A 12,291-nucleotide genomic window follows, 5' to 3' on the forward strand; every position below is an offset into this window, starting at 1 on the left:
TTTAGTTGTTGTTTCTTTGTGTATGGGTCATTTAAACCCATTTCTGATGTGATTAAAAAGAATTGTATCCATAAAACCTCAATAAGACTACAGATCAGAGTTGTTTTTAAAAAGATGTAATTATATATAGTGTTATCTGTGTAATTCTTCAGCATCATATTGGATGCGGCCCTGTGTTGTAAGGCATCTAATTACATGCTTTGATCAAGCCAATGAATCATTGCTTTTAGTAGCTTTGTTAAGAATTTTGGAAAAGTTGTTCTGAGCAGACTGGGAATGGGAGGGATCTTTTTACTTTAAAATAGCTGAAAAAGTCTTTTACAAAGCACGGTGTCTTTTTTTGGGGGGCATTCAAAGAATCAGGTAGGGTGCTTAAAGTTCTGGTAACTTTGTTTTTCTTATTACCAGCAGCCATGAATACCTAAGACCAACAACATTAACTGTGGTCTTGGTCGGTAAGGCTTGGCAGAGTGCTCTGCGTCCAAAGGATGTGCCATCTAGCAGAGCCTCTCTGAGCATGGCAGTTGGCATATCTTGTGGATAGGTGAGCTTATTAACATTACATCAGTGGTTCCTAAAACAGAATACAATGATAGATAGCTCCAAAACCAGCTTACTAAGCTGGTCTTGCTTAGTAATAGCAATGAAGTTAAACATTATTTAAATTTCCAGACTTTTGGATAAGCATATTTCTTTTCTAGATGGGGAATTAAAATGCTACAAAGGGACGAAAATATACTAGGTCAATGTCAAAAGAAGTCCTTTTGTCTAAGAAGTTTGACAGTAGGAGATCACTAAAATTTTGGTGGGCTTTGGGTCTTGCTCCATTATTATTCTCCCCGGTGTCACTGAAGGCTGGGTTGCTAGGATGGGGATTGCAGGGCAAGGCTTTACAGGGATACCTACCAGTCCCAGCACAACCCTTTTCCCTTCCACCTTTTCAGTCTCGTTTGCTCGTGTTGTGCTGGGCTGCTGGGAGACAAATTCGGGCTGGAGAGAGGACGGAGGAGGTACAGGCTGGCATGTCTCTGCCTCTGCAGTGCTGGAGCTGAGCACAGGCTGTGGAGGATCATGTACAGCCGATTGCAAGACTGGAATAAGAGATGCGTAGGAGTGTTGTGTGGCTCCCTGTGCTCATAGATTAAGATGTTTCTGCCACGTTGGTATATTGCTTAATAGTGGGTAGGACAGATGTTTAAGATGAATCCAAGACTGTGAAATACATGTTGATGGGACAGTGGCTCATCGCATTCTCCTTGAAGGCAAGGTGTGGTTCTTTCGCTTTGCTCTAACCAATCGTTCTGTACGTTCGCTTCTACTTGCAGATGAGTATACTTTTCCTGTAAAGAAAATTCTAGAACAAGGCACTCTGCACATGCATCTTCTGCATATTGCTCAGTACTTCACTGGAAGGCTTGTGCATGGTGTCCCTGAGGAACAGATATCGCTAGAGGAAACCACCAACTGATAGTAAGGGAAATGAAAGGGGAAGTTCTCTATTTTTTTTTTTTTCCTTCATCTTTTTTTTTCCTTCCCTCAAACAACTGCAAAAGGATTTCTCAGTTTTTGTACTTCAATCTGTGGAGGTTTATTAGATTTCAAAGCACCACTACTATACCTTTTCTTTGTAGCTTGTTTGGAAAGGTGGTGTGGACAAACTGAGAACACCTACTTAACATATTTGGCAGCATCTTTGGAAGAACGTATTTGTCCTCTCATGTTCTGAGAATGTGAAATGTTGGAGTGTTTTCTCAGTCTTAAAGTTTACCTAGTTTTCTAATAAGCTGTGGCTTCTCTTCACTTGGGGTTATTATGGAAGTCTGGTGTATGTTCCATTTATGATTCAGTAGCCCCACTATGTATGCTCTACTCTATAAGTTGATGCAGTTTACCATTGGCAGGGAATATTTAGTGTTACAGTTGGTTTTACATTATAATGTTTTATATTTTTAGTGAAGCTTTCAGAATGCTACTTACATAGTGATGCGATTGCAGCTTTTAGGAGCAGTGACTTAGAAGAGGCACTAGTCAATGAACTTTTGATTTTCATATTAAACTTTTAACTGGAAAAAATACTGTAGGGTGATACTTGCTTCTTGTTTGACTGCCACTGCCTCTTGTGTCTCGTTAATATGATACCAAGTACCCAAATAGTGAAAGTAAAATGAAATAAAATTGTCTTTTAACTTAATACTAAATACTGTAGTAAGTTGCCCAAAGAGAAGTTGAACTCTTTGTACATTTTATGATGTACAAAATGTATTTCTATGCATTTGCATCTCTGTGTTTGAATTAACAAACAAATTTTATAATTGAGAATCCTGCTCAAAATGTAATATTCTGAATTTGAACATTAGTCGAAGTCATAGTTACAGGCAGATTTTAGGCCACTGGGCCTTATACAGTGAAAGGTGTTCCCTTCAAAGGTAGCATAGGAGTTCTGACTTGTCCATCATCTGTCATGTCCTCTAAACAGTGAAAATTTAACTGAGGAACTTTTCCTAGGCTGGTGGCAGGGAGGAGGAGGGGAAGCTTAGACTCTTGCTGTGAAGAATTGCATTCTTCTTGCTATGCCATGTCATGGCAGGTTTCCTGTTTGGAGTGCTCAGAAGAGAGGACAGGAGAAACTGAACTGATTCTTCAAACAAAACACTTGGACAAGGTTGGAAAATGTATGAATGAGTTATTGACAGTAGGCCATCTGAGATCCTGTTGCTGGCAGCTGTAAAGCTCTGTTGTTACACATTCCTCTCTTTTTTTTTTTTTTTTTTTTAATATCCTTACTGTTCTCCATAATCTGCTTTGGGTTTTTTTGGCAGGACAGCTTTTTTAGGCAAGAGACTGGTCCTCATGCTGCTTTCTTGGGAAAGGAGAACTACCGTTGGTTGTTCTTATACATGCCCAACAGTTAACCCCTGTGTTTCAATCAAACCTATTTCTTTTGAAAGACTTAAGGGTTATATGCTGCTATTCAGGAGGACCATTCACCTTGCAGGCTCTTTTATAAGCCTTACTTTTGTATACTTTCTAGATATTTTGTTTGCTTGCAGGGAGGGAGTTGTCTCACGTGAAAAGCAAGTATACAAATACACTTTAAATTTTGTACCAGAGCTTCTTCAAAAGCTCTTCAGGAGAGTCTAGAAACATTTTTAAGTAATAGGTGCTTCAATAATGGAAATAGTGGAGTGGGTTTGGATGCATTAGCAATATCTTTCCCCCCTCCCCCCCATTGTTTGAGACTGAGATCTCAGTGATCTAGAGGAGGAATATTTAGGAATGTAAGCAGAAGCAATATAGGGTGTTGGTGCAGAGCCTAAGCAACATTTTCTTACAAAACTAAACTGGAGAAGGCTCCCTTGAGAAGTAGAGGAGGGCTGTTGCATTGTAGAGAAAATTAGGAAAGGAAGTGATACCAAATTTCTTTCTGAAATTTTTGCCTTTGCACGTCTTTCCTCCCTTATGTCTCTTGATTCATCAGAAGCATGCTAACCATTGGTAGAAATAGGTAATTTTCTTTTTCAAATCAGTTATTAATGTCAACTGCTCATATAATCTATTTTTTTAAAAACGTTCATAACTCTGAGATTTTTAAAGTTTTATTAACTTTAATGATTTTAATTTACTGGCTGCCAGGTATATAATTTTACACTGTTAAGGGTTATTCTGTAAAGCTGTTTCTATACTCAAAACTCAGAATATTTTTTTTTTCGCTGCCAGTTCAGGATGCTGTATTTATCCAAACCAGCTGAAGGATCCTGTCCAAATTAAATTATGCTCTGATAACAACAAAAAGTGCCTTACAAAAAGTGACAAGACACATTGCAAAGAGTTCCATAATTGTTCCTTTTTTCATGTGTGTTGCTACTAAGAAACTGGCATCCTGATAATACATCCTTTACAGCTAAAAGACGTTGATGCCGTTAAAACATGCAAAGTTCCAATACTGCGCCCTCCTCATAAGCACCTAGTACTTGCAACCTCTTCGAGGAATGAACCAGACCTTAGAATTCCTTCACATGCATGCACATGCGCATTTTCTTTAATCTGGTAGTGATCCACAAGATCTGCTCTTTGTGTAGCTGACAGAACATAAGTGTTATCTTCTTGGCTGCAGTGGCACTAAGCAAAATGCAAAGTGCTGTGGTTTTATCTTAAACCATGTACTGACTGAAATAGTGAAAGCAGTGAGGACAGAACACCATATGTACTTATCTAAATGCAGGTGCTCTTTGGATACCTTCAGCAGATAACTGGCTTCCCAAGTAATTGTATATGCAGCATGAGGTTTCTAATAAACACAGTAAATCTCCTTTTCATCTGATTTAACAGTACCAAATGTATTTGGTTTCTTCTCTCCCCCTTTTTTCTTGATCTCCATTAGTTTGGCTTTAGCAAGAAAGCTTTGATGAACAGTATTTTGAGGCCCAGTCTATTTCCCTGCTGTGGTCAAATTGTAGAGTTCTGGTTTTTGATTGCTACTGAAAGTTTGATCATTTAAATGAGAAGGGACCTCTAAAGGTCATCTGGCCTTACTCCCTGCTAAGTGTAAGACTAACTTGGATAGGATTACTCATGGTTTTTCCCAGCTGAGATTTGAATATCTCCAAGGACTGAGGCTCTACAGCTTCTCTAGACACCTGTTGTAGTGTTTGATCAAAACCTTGTTGAAAGTTCTATCTGAAAAATCTGTTTGGAGCAGCAGCTTGTGTCCATTGCCTTTTGTCCCATCACTGTGTATCTTTGAGAAGAGTCTGGCTCTGCCTTCTCCATAACCTCCAACTAGGTCATTGGTAACAGTGGTAATAGCTTCATCTTCTTAAGACTGAAAAATGCCATTTTCTCAGCCTTTCCTTGCCTACCTTGTTCTCTGGCCACTGTTTAACTTGGTAGTCATCTGCTGGACTTAATTCCCTTATGTTAATGTCTGTCTTGTACAGCCAATTGCAACACTGGACAGAATCCTTCAGGTGTGGTCCCATAAGTGCCAAATGAAAGGGAAGAATCACTTCCCTTGGTCTGCTGGCTACACTTTTGGTAATGCAGCCCAGTTTGCAGTTGTCTTTGCTGCAAGTGGCACGCTGCTGATTCCTGTTCAACTTGCACCCCAAGATCTTGTCTGCAAATCTGTTTTCTATCTAGTTGTCTCCCAGCTCGTATGGGGACTTTGCCTTTGTTGAACTCATAGAGTTTGTGTCAGGCCATTTCTCAGCCAGTTGAGGTCTCTCTGAAGAGCAGGCTTCCTTTCTGGCATATAAGCCCCTTCCCCAGTTCAGTAACCTCAGGAAATTTGCTGAGGGGAGACTCTGTTCCATCATCCTGGTCATTAGTAAAGACAAACCTTACACCAAATATTGATCTGGAGAATCTTCATTGGAGACTAGCTGGACATGATACATTTGGTTACAGCCCTTTGAGCCCAGCAGTCCAGCTGGTGTGTCCTTTTATAGTTCATTTATTCCATTCATATATCTTATTTTGTTATGAACTTAGTTCATCTTTCATATATCACTCATTTAGGACTAAGGATATTCAATTTGAGATGCTGTGTTAGAAGCTTGCTAAAGTCAAGGCAAACAATATCAAATACTCTTCTCATGTACAGAGCTAAATACAGAAAACAGATTGATTTATATATTTTAAATCCATGCTGGATGGATGTGGCTTCTGGAGAGAAAATTTGTCTCCATAATCCTCCTGGTGACCTGAGGAAAATGCATTTTCTCTGGCTCTGTGGCTCTGTGTATGTCCAACTTGCTTAAGAGCTTTCTAACTCAGTCTTCTGCTATGTGAGTAATGCTTCTCTTCCTTGATACTCTGCTACTAGGCTCAGACCTCATCAGTAGAAAGTCAAAGAATACAATGAGTACCTAAACCTTTTCCATGTCCTTTGTCACTATGTCCCCTGATAGTTGAGCAGCAGGCCTACAATTTCCTTTGTCTTCCTTTTGCTCCTGGCATACCTGTGGAAACCTTCTGTGTTATACTTAACATTGCTCAAGCAATGTTTCTGTACTCCTACTGAGTATTTATTTTCTAATCTCTACCTTCTGTGTACTCCATTTTTTTTAAACTCATCCAGAAATTCTGTGTATCCATGGAGTTCTTCCGTCATACCTTCTTTTTGTACAGTGGAGTAGATTGTGCTTTGAAGAGGTTGTCCTTGAAGATCAACAGGCTCTCATGGGCCCTTTTGGCTTTCAGGGCCATGTTCTACGAGTGGACTGAATTGTTAAGACCTGAGTGTCTTCAGTTGTCATTTTTTTTCAGAGTTCTGTGAGGTACATTTTTCTATTAAAAACAAGTACTGTAGTACATTACAGATGGGAATTATTGTGAGACTCAGTCATTGGTGAGCTGTATCTGGAAGTTGCATCAGCAGTGGCAATACATTGAAACACTGGAGATCCCAATGGCTTGTTTCCTGGAAGAAGCAGATGACCACATTTTATGCGCTAGTCTCACTGCTGCTTCACTTTGGGACCAAAATTAAGGGTATGCTAACCCACAGGGAGATTTCAGGTACATGTTTTGCTGTATTCAGTGTAAAAGAAAAGATACTTCTTTATGTATTCAATACTGTAGAGATAGTTCTCTACAGTATTAGAGAAGAGACTGGACAACACCCTCAGACACATGGTGTGATCTGTGGGGTTGTCATATGCAGGGACAGGAGCTGGACTCAATGATCCTTGTGGGTCCCTTCCAACTCAGGACATTCTGACTCTATGGCACTGATTTCTTTAATCACTGAAACTTTGTATGCTAAATGGTGCTCATGAAACGGGAACCTGAGCAGAAGGTAGAGCTCTAGAAATAGAGTAAATGACCTGGTTCCTTGGCATACTTTTTGGAGTCAGCATGTCTCCTGTCTTGCTTGGCATCAGTGATTCTTGCCTCATTTCAGTGTGTGTTTCACTGAGATGCATCAAAAAAAATAGTCTGTAAGGATGTCAGGTTTTTTTGTGTGTTTTGTTTTTAAATCTGTGGAAAGGAGTGGAGAGAAGAAAAGCAATCTAATCTTTGTTGTAAGATAACTGGCAGTAAAGCTTATGTTTCATCTCCAACTGGATTCATGTGGCAATTGGGCATAAACATGGAAAGAACTTGTTCATTAGGAAGTCTGCAAGGAAGTATTTTGAAAGGCAAGGAATAGGTGCCTGTTCCAATGGTCTCGAAAAAGAAAACAACAGCTGTGATAGTGTTTTGTTGTTTCCCATAGCTGTCGTGATTATAAAGTGATGATATAATTAACTTCTTCAAAAGCTTCACAAAGGGAAAACTTTTCTATGATATATCCGCATTTGTAATCCCAAGAAGAGCTTTTTGTTCTTTTAGTCACTGTCTATCACTTGTGTCTCTTATAGTTTATTGAAATCCCCTTTCTTAAATCTTACTGGGAACACTTAGGCTCTACATTTTTTGCCAGTCATAAAAATTATGGATTTTCATAAGCGTGTGTATGAAAATACTTTTTTTTCTTCTCACTGTTGAGTCTATTCACTTGGGATTTTGGACAGAATGACTGAAAGACAAATTGGTCCCTTCCCAAAGGTAATTAAGACAGTATGTGGTGCAGGGGGTGAACAGTTAGGAGTTCTTCCCTACTAATGATCCATTAATTAGTGAACTGAGCTCAGCGAGCATGTGGACCTCTTGGGAACTACCTTCGAATGACATATAAAACTGGTTAAGAACATGAAATTGCAGGTGGAAGAGGCCTTTTTTTTTTTTTTAGTATTTTTTTTTCTCTCAACATAGGCCAGCAGAATTTGCTAAACCAGTGCAAATATGTACATATAATTAGTACAACGTCGCTATTAAACATTATTTTAAAATAAGCCAATGCATAGCTGTGGTACCTTGCTGAGGAGTTTGGTCACGATTTTGGTTGCAGCAGCCCTCTATGTTGAGAACAGTAAGCTCACACTATGGAGCTGGTTAATTGCAGAGCCATTGTGTCTGACATTTGCTACCAGTTCCAGCACTGCACCATGTGAATATGTTCATATTATTTTTAGGACCAGTCTGGAATACTTGGTTGAATATTTTTGTGGGAGTCAGCCTGAAGCTGACAGGGTTAATAATCCTTGGAGGCGGTAAACCAGCAGTGGGGTATCTCTGGATCATGTTCTTTTGTGCGTTATAAAATATCTGTGGCATGTGTCCTGTCCTCTCCTCTCCATTATTTACTCTTCTGCTGTCCAGTTATCCAGGATAAATTTACTGCATATGTGCAGGCCCTTAGCAGCTGTTTAGGGCAGAAATAAAATAGCTCTTATGCAGTCTGAAATTAGCCACTCATTCTTCAAGCTACAGGCAGATGTGGTCCCAAAGGTGAAGTTTTCTCTTCAAATCCAGGCAGCATTGCTTTATTCAGTGTTCTTCTGTAGAAGATAGTCAATAGCTTAATTGTAAAATGTTGTTTGGTTGATTGTTGGTTTTTTTTTCCTCATTTAAATTGGGAGATTTTTCTAATGCCAACATGTGCATTAGAATGCAACTGTGGAGTAGTATTTCTATTACTGCTTATTTGGAAATATCCCTTATCCTCTCTTGTAATTTTAAGGTAGCAAATAATAAATACTAATCTAAAAATTGAGTTAGAGACAAGCTATTGCATTGCCAGTGAGCTTTAATATACTATGATAAGTCGTTTGCATGTGTAGAACTCAAGTTTCTGGAGTGTGCATCAGAGATTTGCCTGGAAAGAATGAAAGAAAATAATTCAATTAACATAAAATAAGGCTATGTTTTAAATGGATTTATTCTAAAGTTCAGAGTTCTGATGTTGAGGGAAGCTGAGCAACAAAACCCCATTGTATTTTAGAAAGTATGATTTCACAGTTCTAAGGTTTTCTTCCTCATTTTGGTTCCTCAGAAAAAGAGGGGAGAGCAGCAGCAACACAGGACTGAATCTCAAATGGTTTGAATGTGTTAGACAGTTTTAATATATGGACAAACACTTTGTATGCTATGGACAGCTATGTCACAAAGCACCATAGTTGTCTTTTCATAGTTGCACAGCACCTTAACCTCCTGCAAAAATATTCAGAGGCAGTGTGAGGAAATGTGGCATCTCAGTCATGCTGAAGGAAGAAAAAACCCTGTAGCACAATGAGAGTCCTAGTGATATTGAAAGTATTATTGCTGAAAGCTCTAGATCTGAGGTTAATAAATGGGGGTGGTTGCATGTGTATTCATGTGTGGGTTAGTTCTGGCTGAGATTGCAGGGTGTAGCATTACCATGCAGTGCTAAATCTGGCAGAGGGTAAGAATTTAACTTGGAATGCTCATTGTCATCCGTACGCTTTCTCCTGTGTGTTGGGATCATTTTTTCATTGCTTAGTGTGCTAATCATCATTGCATTCAGCATCAAATAAGGATGAGCCAAATCAAGCTGGTTGTGCTTCTGTGCTCTCAAACCGATTTTGTTATTTGGAAGTACAAATAGGCAGCAGTGCTAATACGAGTGGTACAATTGAAATGGTGTTATCAGAGGCTGGTTTGTCCGCTTGTCTTGAGAATGGCAGTTAAATGTGTTGCTTTCCTTTGGGTAGACTGGGTGAGGAGAATGACTCTAGCTGTATTTTTCACTTAAGTATTTTATTTGTCGCTTCTTCTGCCTTTTTTAAACCCATCGCCACAGCTGCATAGTTGAAAGCAGTGCGGATCCTGCAGCTCTGGAGCCACATGATTTTGTTACTTCTGATAAGAATACGTGAAATGCAGTTTTCTCCAGGGCTGAACTTTCTATTTTATCTAAATTGCTTCTTAGGTATTTCTGTCATGGAGGTCTAGTTTATACGTGTTTATGATAGCCCAGGTTTTTCCATTTGAGCAGTTGTTTTTGGTAATTCATACCTACTTTTAAAACAAGTTCCAGCCTGAAAAGTAAAACTGAACAGGCTTGTCTTTGCTTAAAGTTCCCGCCTTTCTTGATACTACAAAGAGATGGATAACTTGATGTTTTGGAGCAAAAGATTGAAAAGGTATTCAGTATTGCAAATAGAGGATATGGTTAATAAAAAAGATAAGTGGCTAAAAGTAAGTAGGTATTGAAATTAAGCATTTTTCTTGAAATAAATTGATTTTTGTCTTGTTGAACGATAATCTCTGTATTAAAATGTACCAAAATAGTAATGTTGTGTTATTTTTAAAGGAATAGAATGTGTGTAGGCAGCAAGTGTGGAATATTCAGTTGTCCCCTTACATGTTCACTCCTTCAGATTATTCCAAGGTAGCAAACATTCACGTGACATAGGATATACTGTTTCTTGTGAAAACACTCTCTCCTTTTGGTTTCTTCCTCCAAGATAATGCTTCAAAGGAGCAATTCCGAATTCTGTGGCCATTCCTTCCACAGAATATCATAGAAGTTTTGGATTCATTTTAATATCAGTTTTCATTGCTAGTCCAAGAATGAACAAAACACCCATACATATATTAAATATATATAAAAATTTTTCTCATTTCTTGTTTAATGTTGGCCCTGTGTGTAAAGACAAGTATAAAGGGCACAAGAAAACTGTACAAGATGACAATGAATAACAGGATAGTATGTTGCTTTTGTTTAATGATCCATGTGGCTCTCAAAACACAGTTCCTAATAAGCTTTCTATTTAGACTGGGCTATTTATATGAAATGACTCACACTTTCTACTTTATTGCTATGCATCAAAATAATTTCCAAGATATTTTAGGTGAAAAAATGTCTCTGACTTAAAATACAGAGAGGGAAGTATTGAGAAATGACTTGCATGTCAAGGTTACATGTGATCTGTGGCATAAGGAACAGAGTTATGAATACACATTCTCCAAAGTTTAAACTCTCTACAATGAACCTTTGTGGTAATGCATTTTTTGTGTAATAGCAGTGGCCAAAATAGAGAACAGGCCGTTTTCCTTGACTTAGTGAGAAGAGGCAGCAAACTAATCTGCTCTGCCAGCCTCATCAAAGTTTTGACAAGACGAAACCAAACTACCCTTTATTTCGTATTGATGGATCACAGCTTTAGCAACTTCAGAAATTTTAAGGTGCTGGCTTTCAGATCCAGTAACAACCTCTTAACTTGCACTAATGATGTCAGAGATTGCATTTGTACACTACATGTTTTACTCCTTGAAAGTGAATCCTTGTGGTGTTGCCAGATAATCAGAGCAGGTGGTAGATATTTTTAAATAAGAGTTACCAGAACATGAGGTTGTGGTTTTTTCCTAAAAAGCTGCAAAAATGATACCTTTTGTTTTTCAGGGGAGTTCTATGTTCTTGTGTAAAGTTAAGAAGTGTGTTAAGTAAAATATCTAAAGATTGAGAGTTTTCAGTAGTTTCCTGGGGAGCTGATTTAGTGGCTTTAAAGCCATGAAACACACTTTGAAGTAGATTAATATTTCTGAAGATGTGAAGCACTTTAAACATTATTCGTGAATACTACAGTTATTCAGGCACCTATTTACGTCTTTTGTAGTTATACATACTGTGTTGTCTCTATGTGGATGTATAAGACACGGAAACAAGTGTATTATGGCCCTGGCTTGAGATTGTCTTTTCCCTCCGGGCCAAGACAAAAAAAATTAGAGAGGCCTCCTGTCATTTTTCTGAGCCCTTACTTAAACATTTCTATGAAAGAATGATCCTTAGGTTTGTGCCCAGAGGCTTAAGCTTTAAAATTGTCTTTGGGTGTATGGTTCTGCAATTAATAGCTTTATGGAAAAAAAGGCAATGCACTGAAGTGCACATTGTGATAATACGGTTTAATTTTCATTTCTGCAATGGACTTTCTGAATGAAAACTCATGTGTTCTGATAATAGTTCACAAGCTGTTGATAGGTTAACTTACCTGTTTTTCTGAGGACCTTCAGTGCTGCGGTAACCAGCCATTGAGGTGTCTCTGCGGCTCTGAATCATTCCCAGTCATACACAACAATCCTACGTCTCCTTTTCTCATCTGTTAAGTTCACTTGTAGGAACTATTTGTTGTGAGTTTGGGTTTTTTTTCTTGATTTGGAGTATCAAAACAATATAATTTGGAATTTCAAATATATTGTCATAAATTGGGGATTTTTTGTTTGTTTCCAGCGTTTTCATTAGCAAAAAGTTCTTCAATATTAATAACACATGTACCTACACCAGATATTCCTGTCAGACACTTAAAATGGGAGTAGATTACAAGATACATGGAGGAAAAAAATCATGCTACCTCTTTTTAATACAGTGGTCTCACTACCTAGCTCTGTGCAGTTACAGCACTGTTTGCCTAAATCATTATAAAATTGAACTGTCTATCAAGGCTA

General features: G+C 38.4%; 1 protein-coding gene across 2 annotated transcripts in view; it reads left to right on the top strand.

Moving 5' to 3' along the window:
* The window catches only part of ERP44 (endoplasmic reticulum protein 44), a 53,166-nt gene that overhangs the window by 2,064 nt on the left and 38,811 nt on the right, over positions 1-12,291 (top strand). The gene's annotated exons all lie outside the window — the stretch shown is intronic.

This window comes from Columba livia, chromosome 2 (genome assembly GCF_036013475.1).
Source record: "Columba livia isolate bColLiv1 breed racing homer chromosome 2, bColLiv1.pat.W.v2, whole genome shotgun sequence".
In the NCBI taxonomy this organism is placed as follows: domain Eukaryota; kingdom Metazoa; phylum Chordata; class Aves; order Columbiformes; family Columbidae; genus Columba; species Columba livia.